This window comes from Diadema setosum, unplaced genomic scaffold, assembly GCF_964275005.1.
Source record: "Diadema setosum unplaced genomic scaffold, eeDiaSeto1 scaffold_26, whole genome shotgun sequence".
NCBI classification, from domain to species: Eukaryota; Metazoa; Echinodermata; class Echinoidea; order Diadematoida; family Diadematidae; genus Diadema; species Diadema setosum.
In genome coordinates this window covers 404,065-418,376 of record NW_027307653.1, presented here as the reverse complement: position 1 = coordinate 418,376, position 14,312 = coordinate 404,065, and the positions used below count along the sequence as shown (strand labels likewise).

The following is a 14,312-nucleotide window of genomic DNA, read 5'->3' as shown; positions in this document are numbered from 1 at the left end:
ATAGTTGTATTGTCGAAAGTGTTTACGGTTAAGGGGGGCCGGGGGGGGGGGGGGGAATTCCCCTAAAACGTGCACCTAATCACTCAATTTCAGTTCTGAAAATGCAAAAATTTCGAGTTCGGGCGCTTTGCACCCTCGCTTCCAGTGATCCACGTTATCAAAAAAAAAATTGTGCCCCTCCATGCAGGAAAAACTGTGCGTTTGGCCTTTTGTAAAGTATAATGGGCATGTCACTGTTAACTAAAAATAGCGGCAATCTTCAAGCTTTACAGTGCTTCAATGTCGAAAGCTTCGGGGTGGGGGGGGGGGGGGGTGGGGGCATCTTCTTCAGAACCAGTGGGCAGATTTCAACCAAACTTACTGGGAACCATCCTTAGGGGATGGGGTCCCAAAGATGTTTGTGTGTTTGTTTCATGTGGTCCCAAGGAGGCCGGGGGTAGCCACCCCCCCCCCTTAAAAATGAGAAATCTTTTTGTCTACACCCTAAAGCATTACAGTCAAGATGTGTTTATGTAGATACCTTTTAGATAAAGAATACATGCTGTTTACGGCAATATCTAAGAGAATCCCACTAGGGGAACCGGGCCACTAAAGATGAGTGAAAGTGGGGGGGGGGGGGGTGAATTTCATTTTCATTTCCTTCAGAACCAGTGAGCAGATTTCACCCCAAGTTGGTGGGAATCATTCTTATGGGATAGGGACCCAAAGTCAGTTTTATTGGGTATGTGGCCCAAGGGGGTGGGGGGAGCTCCTCCTAGAAAAATGGAGAAGTGGCTTTAATTTACATGGATATTGCGTCAGATGTGGTGGCTGTGATACTCGGGTGAGCGTCTAGCCCTCCCCCCCTCCTCCTCCTAGCTCTTGTTTCCTTTCTACAACAATTTGAAATGAATATCAACGTGTAATAAACTTGGATATAATAGAGCGAGAACGAGCAAGTTGGGACTGCAAAAATGCAAAAATGTTCAAACTCGCTCGCTCCGTCACTCCCACAATGACTCTTATTTTGTTGACTTTGGTTCCTTGCCGGCCATCAGTTATTCATAACGTAATATCATAATAATTACAGGGAAAGTTTACCCGTTACTAAGGTGTCTCAAAGACACAATGACACACATGCGATAACATTCAAACCTACATTGTAAAAGTCTTCAAAAGACTTTTTGGTTTGTGGAACGTATCACCTTCCTCTAGATGTAAAAGAAAGGAAGAAACTTATATCAGAAATATAACATTACAGTGACGTTTCTATTGTGTGATATATTTTTTTTTTTTCACGTTGACAATTTGTTAATGGGATTTATATTTTTCTAGACTGTAAATAATAGGAAATAAGACATAATTGCGAAAAGCGCATTCAATGGACAACTGATGGGAATTCGGGAATATGCGTGTATGGACGATTAAAAGAGTAAAATTCAATCGTGGTTCCCTACAGGCAAGAATAATTGTACTCATATTTGTCAACTCGCCGTTTCGCCGTTTCGCCGTTTCGCATTGATTATACTTCATGCTCCAATGATTCTTGTCTCTCTTCTCCTTTTCCTGTGACCCACACTGTCAGTCAATCAATCTACAAGCGCAATGGGACTTTATATTCCTACTCTTTCCGCCTCTCACTATCTCACTTCCTTTCTCCCATTAATATTTTGCCCCAAAATTCAGTACGATTTCGTCTTCGGGACATACTTTTTTTTTTCTTCTTCTTTTGAATCTATCTGCGCTTATTTTTTGTTGTTGTTTTTATTTGTAGTTATCATTGTTGTTGTTAATTCAAAACGCTTAACTTTATCGAAACAGAAAAAAAACATGTTAAAATGTTGTACAACACATTCTTAAACAAGTTAACAAATAAACGGCGACATGATAGTCGCGATACTTTACAACTTCAATAGTTACGTTCAGACGGGAGCCCTTAACCTCGAAGTTAGGAAACCTCGAGGTTAGAGCTTGTAGTTAGGGACCGTGAAGACGCACTCGTAGTTAGCAAACCTCGAGGTTTGCTCGATGTTTCGAGCCACGAGAAATCTTATGGTTAGCGCTCTAAACACGAGCCGCGGGGGTCCCCACTCGTAGTTAAGCACCGTGTGGACACAAAAAACAACGAACTCGAAGTTAAGAGTGACCTCGCCGTAAACTCCAGCCCCCACAATTTCCCTCTGCTTCCGGGTCAACCTCCCAAACGTACACCACAAATACACTACACGTGAAAAACCTATGACGCACGACACAACAACATCATCTTTTCTTCCCATGCGCTTGATCTCTGAAACTGAACATGTCGAACTCGCTACTGTATTCTATATTCTTCTCCGACGCTAAAAAAAAAAAAAAAAAATGTTTTCGACGAATATCTTCATAAAGGCATAAAGTCATCAGTGCAGTGCTATCTCTGCATACCATGACAGAGAACAAGAGTACCTGTAAGCGAGTCCGACAGGGTTGGACTAAAGAATAAATAGACGTCTTGTTAGCAGTGTGCGCTGAAACTTCCGGTTTTGTGGTTTTAACATCGAGTGGGACCCACTCGTAGTTACGGGGGGGGGGGGCAGAAGCTTTACCTCGAGGTTTCGTAACCTCGAGGTTAAGATTCGTCGTGTGGACACACGTCGTAGTTAGGGGGCAAGAGCTAAACCTCGAGGTTTCCTAACCTCGAGGTTAGGGCCTGCCGTCTGAACGTAACTATTATCATTGTGTAACGTCTGATATGCTTACATCTCGGAACATGATTACATGTTAATGATCGTGTGGTTTGCCGATTTTTTGAGAGAAAGACAACAAGAGAGGGAGAGAGAAAATTGTACAAGATACAAGTACCAGCTTGTTATGCATGAGAGAAAACACTGCGATGTAAAATGCTGTTGTGAAATATCTGAAGAGTTTGTTCGTAAAAACCGATAAGTCCTTTTTTTGAAGATTTTGAAGTACGGTCTCTGTCATAAAGTACAAAATAATACATTTTAAATGATATATTGGTCACTACATATAAAGGTACATTTTTGAAGTTATGGTCAAAAGAAGCAAAAATTTTCTTATTTTTCTCTTTATTTTTCTTGACCTTTAACCGCAAATATCTCTATTTGGCAAATATGGACTTAGCGGTTTTTGCGAACAAACTCTTCATATTTTTGTTCATCAATAGGTTCAACTTTTCATTACACGATATTACAAAATACGTTTTTGTAAACTATTCAAGCTAGGTGCGACTTGTAGTAGAGTAAAAAATGTATCATGAACATGAAAAATATGGAAACGTAGATTACACCAATTGTTCACTTTTTTTGCGTACTCTGTTTTAAATGCTATTAATTCTTATAAGGTTTAGATGTCCGTACCATCCGACAGTACCGTATAGGGTTAAATTTCCATACCATGCATATAGGATTCATTGATGTTATGTAAAACGCCGTGATCACGACAGAGAACTCACACATCTTAGTCGTATCTGTAATGAGCACTCATTCATGCATCATACAACACCTTGGAACTCTCTATTGCTCATTGGGTACTCGGTCATTACCTTACGATCAACTTGTTTACACATTTACACATGATTATGCCCGGAATGATATATCACCTTTCCGTATACTATTGTGCATTAATGTGCAAAGCATAAGACTCCGCAATTATCGTACAAAACGCTACAATCTGTTACTTCGCACTTGTAGATAATGCAAATGAGATGAAACGATGGACATGATGACAAAATGAAATGATGAAACGACGAAATGATTACATGATGGAGTGATGAAACGATGAAATGATGAAACGATGGAATGATGAAACGATGATATGATGAAACGATAAAATGAAACGATGAAATGATGAAACGATAAAATGAAATAAAACGATAAAAAAAAGGAATATTACTATCCTAATCCATTCTCACCTTTGATATTATTTAGTCACACCACGAGATTACGTCGTGCAAATTCACATAAAATTTTCCATCGCATACATTTTGCACCATCTTGGAACTTCACTGCTTCACGACTCCGCTGCTCAGAGGGTACGTGATCATAGGCTATCTTATGATCCTACGTCGTGTTTACACATTTACACGAATACCTGTAATGATATGAAATTTTCTGTATGTATTATCGTGCAAGCATGCGACTCTACAACCTAACTTCGCAATAACCGTAGAAATCTTTTTAAGAGTCTCGCTCCCCACAGCTCCACAAGTCTCACTCAGCTTAATCTTACAATCATACATTATTGATACGCATTTGCATACATTAATATTCATATGCTAGGTCATCTTGTTGGAGCTCCGCTGCTCCATAATTCGCTTTTGTTGATGACTTATCCTACATACGTTACTGTTATACGAATTTGCATAGTTCTATTCATATCAACCTTTCGTATCATCGCGCAAAATCATACGACTCCACAACATACACTCAACACCAGCCATACAATCAATTGAAAAAGAGAGACCCCTTCACAGCTTCATAGCTCCACAGCTCCTTAGCCCAAATATAATTCAAATATTGTTTACATAAATGCATATTCATACATATTCATGAATAAAGCTTATCAATATTCATTTATTAGTAATCTTGGAACTCCACTACTCCACAATTCACTATAGATGATGCTTAATCCTTCATACGTTACCGGTATACGCATTTGCATACATATTCGTATCAACCCTTCGTATCATCGTGCGAGAAAACAAACAAGCAAACAAACAAACATAAGAAACGTAGCCAAAAAAAAAAAAAAACACGACTCCACAATATGCACTCCACACTGTAAGCCATACAATCCGTTGCAAAAAATAACAAAATGTAAGTCTCAACAGCTCCACAATCAAGTATCAAATGTACTTAAGCCCACATGCGTTACTATCACGCCCATTCACAAGCTAAACATATCTGTGTCATACATTTAATCTTTGCATATGCTGATATAATTTGCCTTTTCCTGTCATCGTGTAAAATCATACGACTCCACAACAAACACTCCACACAAGCCATACCATCGGTTGCAAACACTCCACACAGGCCCAAAGACTCCAACTCTCCCGTTTTCGACGGGAGATCTCCCGCCGAAAACCCATTTTTGCAAAATCTCCCGTTCTCCCGTTTGAGACTGTTCTCCCGCCCTGGCTCTGTGTCTCCCGTTCAAAAGGATTTCTTCCTTATTGCTATTGTATGTTGCAAAAAAAAAAAAAGAAGCTGTATCTATAGCACCAGAGAGCAGAACCCTGGGAACTTCGCGCTTTGCACACATCAACTTGGAGTCTCCCGTTTGCTAGGGGTTTCAAGCGGGAGAATCTCCAGATCAGAAGGTGCTTTGGGTTGGAGTCTCTGCAAGCCATACCATCGGTTGCAAAGAGTCATCCTCCACACCTCCACACGCATAAACAAATCATATTTACATAAATAATACATATCCATGCTTAAGCTCATTAATATTCATATGTTAGGTCATCTTGAAGCTCCACAGCTCCACAAGTCATTATTGATAATGTTCATTTCTTCGCACCTTACTGTCATACGCATTTGCATAATTATATTCGCATCAACTTTACGTGCAAAAATAAAAGACTCCACAACATACACTCCACACAAGCCTTACCAGTCAGTTCGCAGCACCCGATAATTCTCTCGTATTTATTCAACTCGTATGCAAGCCCGCTCTAGGCTTGCATACGTAATAAGCTGCGTAAGGGGATTTTGTCCTTGGGCTTTCGGCAACAAAAATACACCTTACGTTCACAAATTTGGTATCAAATTCAAGGAAAATATGTAAACTATCGTCACATGTTACTCAAATTATTGTAAATGAAAAATATCATAGCGTAATTTGAGCTTGAAAAATGATGGAAAGAGTAATTCGTGCAGTACACGTTCAAGACGTCAAAAAATACCAAATTCACCTTGCGTCTCAATGAAAATACTTTATTTGGTAGTCCATCTCCTAATCTTTGTATCCATTTAAATATTTTGACAATTTGTTGCTTAATCCGGTCAGGAACCAGTAAAATATACATCGATGTCAGTGCTGATCAGCTTGAAACCGTGCAATCTCAAGAGTAAGCTCTCTCATTGGACAGCGCTTGCGTTCAGCGCTTGCATTACGTCATTACGCCGCTACATAACGGTTTCATGCCACTTGCGGTTTCTTGGCACGCGTGTAGTTCAAGCGCTGAATGAAAGCACTGTCCAATGAGAGAGCTCTTTCGCGCCACTGTACACTTTGTGTTGAGCATACTTCCGGCTTAGGAGTGAATTTTACAGACATTTCAAAACGGAAAAACTAGTATAAATCATGCTTGCGTCTCCTTGACTCCAATATATGATGAGCATCTAAGTTTCCTCTCTACGAAAAAGCCAAAATCAGAAACAACAGTTTCTTAATCCGGTCAGGAACCAAAAAAGAACTTTAGACGACAAAATCTTCCGTGAAAAGCAGGTAAAATTTACGCAAATTCAACTGATTATATAGTCATGATAAGATCCGATGTTATACGCAAATTTAGTATCAAAATAAAGATCAAAGTCTGGAAAACAATTTACCGTGACTTGTAGCCATGACGAATGTATGTACAAGTCGCTACACTGTGAAAACCATAGCTCTATCAAAGTCTCGCAAAATCTCGCTCGACGAGACACCTTTCGAACGCAAAGATCGTCAACGAGAGTGCTGAATAAATCTTGCCGGATCGGCTCATTAGCATACGTGCTGCGGACTGACTGTTACCATCGGTTGCAAGAGAGTCATTCCCGCTCCACAGCTCCACAGCCCCACAGCTCCACAGCGTACGCATAGTTTATACAATGTTAACATAAATGCATAATCATACATATTCATAAATCAAACTCACTAATATGATATGCTAGGTCAAAGAGCTCCACCGCTCCACATTCACTATTGCTATTGCCACACCTATTCACAGACTATATCTCACACTCATACATAATGCATGTACATTTACATAAATACAAATTCATACATATTCATGATCATTACTATTCATGAGCTCATTAATATTCATTACCTGTGGAGCTCCACCGCTCCACAGCTCCACTGCTCCACGGGGTGCGAACGGGTACATGTATATACTACTCGGCACTCACTATGCACACGCAGGTGCTGGCAAGTATAAAGATGGAATCGGGAATCGCGTGCGATGCGGGTACGTCGCACACGATCGACGATCTCTATCTTGCGGAAATCTAGAGTTGCCTCACCCGTCAGGCGCGGCGCTGTAGCGGGGGAACGGGGTTCTAACTTTTTTTTTATTTTATTACTTCAGGAACTGATATTTTTCCCCGTCGTTTCCCTTTTTGGCCGGGGGGGGGGGGGAGGGCACCGTGCACGTGCCCCCTGTGCCCCCCCCCCCTTTTTGGATCCGCCACTACACAAAATTGATTACAGACGGAAAGACGGACAGACATCAGACGGACGAACAACCCGAAAACATAATGCGCGGCACTTCGTGGCGGAGGCATAAAAGAGGCAATCACTTCTGCACTCCAAGGCCTGTTTTCACAAAGCACTTGAACGATTTCCGAAGGATGCATTTTCGAAAATGGCAAATATTATTTCTTGGAAACATGCCGCCAATCTCAGGAAAGAGCAGTGATTTTTGGAACATTATCATTGATTGCACTGGTCATTTGATAGTTAAGCAACGATACGTCGTTCGCACATTTATGTTATTGTGAGAACTGGTACGTTCAAACTGGGTAAGAATTTTTACGACTCCATTGTCGGGACACATTCAGAAAAAAATGAAAAAAAATCCCTCAATGAAAATTGGACTGTGTTATTTTTGTCTCGCCCGCAAAGCGTCGACGTCAACAACTTGGTGTACTCTCTCTAACTCTTCACAGCTTTGGTCTATGACCACCAAAACTCACACCACAAGTATTAATTATCTCCTAAAGAGCCCGGGCAAGGTCGAAAATTGGTGAGTACGAAAAGGTCAAAGGTCAAAAGGCCAATGAACCTGTCCTGATAAGCACTGTACACGCAGTATTGTGGTGTACTCTCAATAAATTCCGACAGATTTGGGCTGTGACCGCCAAACTTACACCACATGTACTTAACCTACTGATGCCGTCAAGTTTGAATATGGGTGCAGTCCAACAAGTTCAAAGGTCAAATTGCCAATGAATTCACTTAAAAGGCACAGTACACATGAGTATTGTAAAATCTAAATAACTTTTCAACAGCTTTGAGCTATGACCACCAAATTCATACCACAGGTACATAACCTAAAGATGCCGGTCAGGTATATAACCTACAGATACGTCAAGTTCGAATATGGGTGAAGTCAAATAATTCAAAGGTCAAATAGTCAATGAACTTTACCTGGTAAGCACTGTACACATAGGCCTACACGTGTATGTGGATGGTGTACTATGAATAACTTTGAATAGCTTATTGGGCTATGACCACCAAATTCATAGCACAGGTACATAAACTACAGATGGCGGTCAAGTTTGAATGTGGGTGAAGTACGACAAGGACAAAGGCATAAGGCAAGTGAACTTTACTTCATTAATAAGCACAGTACTCGTCGTAATACTGTGGTTTACTCTCAATAACCTTCCACAGCTTTGAGCTGTGACCACCAAATTCACATCACAGGTAGGCTAACATCACAGAAAGTTACCGGTCAAGTTCAAATACTGGTGAATTCCGACAAGGTCACAAATCAAAATGTCAATGAACTTTTTCACAACAGTGTGTGCTCCCAATACCTTTCCATAGCTTTGAGCTATGACCACAAAACACACACCAGGAACACCATCTAAAGATACCGGTCAACTTCAATTACTGGTAAAGTTGGTCAAGGTCAAAGGTCAAAAGGTCAATGAACTTACATTGAAAAACACTATAATCACAAACTGCGATATGCGGGCGAGACGTCGCTTGAAATTTGCCTTGTTTTTCAACATTTGCATCTTTTACAAATCATTTGCACGTCCAGTGAAAACAGGTCTTCAACCAGAATGAATAGGAGAAAGTATAACTCACAAAAAGATCAATGAATAAGTCCTCTTACCTCTTGAATAACTGATCCCACTTCAGGTGAGATACACTCCCCTCTGATTTGTTGATCAGGGCATCATGGAGGATTGGATCTAGGGTGACTTGACTGGGAGGAAATCAAAGTATAATAGTGATTCAAAGGAACATTTCACTCTAATGTCAGTATTCTTTCGATTGGTATTGGCAAAACCAGGGCATCGACTAATATTTCGGTGAAATGAGAAGAATATTGAGAAACTTGATAGTCTGCTAAAGATCTATAACAATGCCATAAATATTTCAAAAATAAAATAGGAGAAGAAGAAGAAGAGACTCGGCGGTCTCGCGCTCACCTGAGTATCGCAAGTTCACCTGCCCTGCATTCTTGCATACTATTACCTAAGAACATGGAAAAAGAGGAGGTAGCTTTGAGGGCCTACAGGGGCATGGTGTTTACTTGTATATTTTATCCAACTGGAGCAATATCTGCCATGTAATGAAAAAAATAGACAATGCATTTTCAACAAGATCAGATAGAAAAACCGGTTCAAATTCGGTTCTAGCCCTGAGAGAGCAACCTCTGGATCTGCCAACTTTCGTGATTAATTTGACTCTGTGTTTCCATGAAGAAGATGAAAATGTGAAAATAATCTTTAATGATTTGATGCCCCCCCTCCCCATTCCAAATCTGCCACGAACAAACTTGAAACTACAGTCACCAATAAAGTTATTACTTATTTAGCTTATCACTTCTGGTTCGAGAGAAGGTTGTAAAGATTCCTTTGTTTGGGGATTGGTCTCTCCACCACCACCCCTATACACTCCTTGGGCATTGTAACATTAGGGGCCCTAAAGAGGGGAATGGTGACCATTTGTACAAAAATATATTCCACACTCTATATAGCGATAATACTTGCCAAGTTTGGTGAAAATCTGGCCATGTATTATGCTTTCCAAACGAAGATGAAAATGTGATAATTGGGTCCAACCTTTACCCGGGTGCACGTCACGAGACCGACACCCACGAGTCATGTCCAGCCCACAAGTTATACAGCCCACGAGTCATACAGCTCACAAGTCATACAGCCCACCAGTTAACTCTTTGTGTGCCACGTTCGCACGTCCGACTCAGTCGACGGTGTGCCAATTAACTTCGCATATTCTGCTCAACAAACAAAGCCGCCAAAACCGAGCGATAAGTCGCTAATCCCGCGGTACAATCAAAGCGTTTCTCGCGCTTTTGTTCCACTCACATACGGCTTGCATTCTATGTGGTGATTGACTATCAAGCAGTGTTCCCAACTAAATTTGTGTGTACATTTTAAGTTCCTGTCACTATTTTATGTGCAAAAGTCATGCCTTTAGAGAAATGTAGCAGCTGGTAATTCAAAAGAAAACTTGAAAATAGAATTGTCATACAATGTATATGGAAGCAAAGTTTGGCATTCCTCTTAAACTTTGCTCACTACTATGTTCAGCTTAACAGAAATTTGTAGAAGTTATACGAATTGGAAAAACAGAAATCTTTCTCAAAGCATGACTACCTTCTTGTCTCAGAATAACGTGGCACACCGGGGGTTTCCATCATGGCACATACAGAGTTAAACAGCCCACGAGTTCGACATTGAGTAAATAAATCCCACTAGTTCAACATCAAGGAATATAAGCCCAGGAGTTATACGGCTCACGAGACCGACACTACGCACATAAGGCTCATGAGATCGACACTAAGCAAACAAAGCCCACGAGACCGACACCACACTTAAAAGACCCATGAGACCGACGCTACGCATACAAGGCTCACGAGACCAACATTACGCAAGAGGTTCACGAGACCGACACTCAGCAAAGAAGGCCCACGAGACCGACAGGATGAACACCGCCACCTATAGACCAATAAATTGTATAGGGTGTCCTGATAATGGCACAAGAAGATATAAGAGATGGAAAAGAAGAGTTGCCAGGGTGTAACCCAATCAGTTGCCCCCCCCCCCCGAAATGATCATGATCTTTAATTGTGTTTGCGTGGGTGTGTGTTTGTGAAAAAAAAAAATGAACAAAATGCAGTGAAAGTGTGCAACAGATCTTTCCACAATAAACCTGCGAGGATGTTGATTCAGTATTAATTAAAAGAAAACTGTACTGACATGTTCTAATTGTCTGATAATTCTAATCTACATTTTTTGATGCCTACTACTGGAAAGAGAGGATTGTAAAACCCAGGAGAAGCCTGTAATGATTTTTTGAAAAAAATGAAAACGAGCAAGCCATGGAACGATCCACACAATTTGGCCTACGTCACAGGTGCTCTTGGTGCACAACTCCGACATTAGCAAGACGGACTACATAATGCCAATTTACTGATGAAATCTCACACGAAGTACTGCAAAAGCTGTTATTTAGTATAATTGCAATATGGAGCTATAATAAACATGTTAAACAATATCTATTAATCTTTAAAAGCAATCTCTTCAACAGCTTTTTATTTAGATAAAACTTGTGGGGAAATTCCAGATATGCAAAATGAAATTGGCATCGTTATCCGAACGTGCTGCCCATAGAAGACTATGTGTAAGTGACGTTTACGCATTGATGATCATGATCGAGCGATGGTTCGCCAGTTCAAACTATCTAACGTAGATGAGGGCTGAGTGAATCTAAATCCAAATGTAGATAGACTCTCTTCAACGGCACGCACGATTTACGCTTAGTGAGATGAAAACGGTACCCAGTACACATAGACTCTCTGAAATACTAGAACTATAGGACTAGGACTACTGAGCAGTCAAGGAGTAGTTTCTACGTGGCAGTCCAAATTTTGATGAGTAGGCCCTACACTCACCGTCGACATTGCAGCTGTAGGCCCTATGTGCACAGCGCTAATAAGGCACAGCGTAATGTTACATACCCCTGCTGCCAGAACTTGAAGAAAGTCCAGACGAAAGTCCAGACTCCAGATCTAGATCTGGACCCTTGTCCTGCAGGCACTGTTGTTCCTGTGCAGGATTTTTCAGGTAAGGTATCTGCTTTATGGATTTCCAATGTTTTGTAGTCGAGATAAATCTCATAGTGGTGTTATTTACACCAAGGACTAATGTTAGATCTAACAGTTTGTTTCAGTAGGCCTACGTACTAGGACCCATATCTCGGAAGAGTGGCGTGACCACGTAGATTCTAACACAGTGTCGCCGCTTCGCGATCCCAGCGCTGGTGTAGGTATAGTGCTAGCGTACTTCCGTATCCATGTAGATATCTCAAAATTCACCTTGCCAAATGGCACCAAACTCACAGGAAATACTTTATGATTCATATCCAACAGCTCACGTTAATTGGAAACAAATCACATGTCGGGAAGCGTAAGTGTAGATGTCGACTTTCCTGTCGGCGTCGCTAAAAATAATCTGCTCTACGACTAACACGAGTGATTGCGGCCAGGCCCTACCTACCTGCTGCGCACGCACAGACTGAAGTTAGCCATTTAATATCATGAGACAAATCTTTCAAGTAATCGGGGACAATAAATAAATTTACAAATTATTTGTGGTTAGTTGAATGAAAAATGTAGCTCCTATATCACACAAGTCGCAAAAATCATTACACTTTTTAGTATAGTTCTCGCGTAAATTCCCCGTTCGCACAGTACTAGTCGGCTAACTTCAGTTCTAGATTGTGCATCTTGCGTTCGCCAAGATCTCTCGCGAAGAGTGAGTTTTTTTTTTTTTTGAGTGACGACTTGAAAGTCGATGTCAATATTGATACTTCTCGATTACTGGTTTCTTTCAAATATAAGAGAATACTTTGAAACATGCTATGAAGTATATCCTGTAATTTTGGTGCGATTTGGTTTAGTGAAATTTGAGATATCTACATGGATAGAACAGTACACAAGCGCCGCCTGCTAGCTAAATTAGGCCTAAGCGTCGTCTGCTACTCGATACGAATTAACGCACGCGTATGCGAGCACTTGTAATCAGTAATAGTGAGAGCACCTGTGACATCATAATATCCGGGCTCATCAGCTCATTAGCATAATTCTCACCTAAAAAGTTCCGTTTTTAACATTAAATTACGGACTTAATCGTTATGAAATGTTGTTTCTGTTTGCACCGCTGGGTCTTTTAGAATTAAAAGAACATATAAAAAAATAAAAAACCGGTAAAATGCCCTTTTAAAACAATAGTAGTAATCGTCTATTAAGGTAGCATTAGGGATTCGGAAAAAACAAGATGCATGCATGAAAACAGCTATTGTATTTCATGAAAAAAATGTACTGCTTGGAGGAGAATAACACAAGCCACAAATCGAGGTGAATTCCTGCGATATAAAACGTTTTAATCAGTTGAATTACATTGTAGTTACAGAGAAAATTACAAATAGATCTTACTCCAAAACATCTAAGCAGGAGGGTAGGATATCTACATGACCTAAGTAACTAGTGAATCGAGAAAGAGAAGAGGTAAAAAGTACATCCTGTTCATCTTCTAGCTAAAAACTGGGAAACCATATTAAAAATAGCACGATGTCATTATCAAAGCTTTAAAATTAATCCATACATCGTTCTTGTCCTCTTGTATTAATTCATTTGTGTTTTTTTGTCTTTTTTTTTTGGGGGGGGGGGGGGGCATGAAGAATACAATTCTATTTTTCTACGTGATAAAAATGTCGCTTCCTGACAGACCTGCCCCCCTAGAAGTATGTAGAAGTACATATTTGATGTAGTTCATATGTAGATGGTTACCGTATTTCACTTGATAGCGTGACGAAATTGCACCCGCCAGAGTGTTATTTTTCCGTTCATGGAACACCCTGTACAGGTAATTGACATGTAGATGGCGCTGTTTATCCTGTAGTGTCGTAGTGTCGAACTCATGGGCCGTATGACTCCTGAGCCGTATAACTCTTGGGGTTGTACGACTCATGAACCTATTATTGATGTCGGTCTCGTGGACCGTATTACTCGTGGGTGTCGGTCTCGTGGGATGACCCCCCTTTACCCTCCCCTCCCCCCCCCCCCCCCCCGCCTCCCGTCCCCTCCTAGATTATGTACTTACTCATAACACTTACTTACCTTATCCCTCCTGGTTCTTATCAAAAGGATTTAAATTAATTTGTGGGCTATGCGGATTATTTTATCAATCTATCAACAATTCCGTTCAGGTTTGGTAAAAATATGTCCATGCGTTTTGAAGAAAAAACATTGAAACTTTGGCCCGATTTTGGTTACCTCCCTCTCCCCAATCCTGATCTGCCACGAACAGACTTGAAACTAGTCAACAATCTACTTTCTTGTGGCTCTAGCTCAGCTATCAGGTCATGGGCGT

At 40.7% G+C, this 14,312-nt stretch overlaps 1 pseudogene; it reads right to left on the bottom strand.

The window, feature by feature from the left end:
• The window catches only part of LOC140245738 (eukaryotic translation initiation factor 2D-like), a 335,728-nt pseudogene that overhangs the window by 102,680 nt on the left and 218,736 nt on the right, over positions 1-14,312 (bottom strand).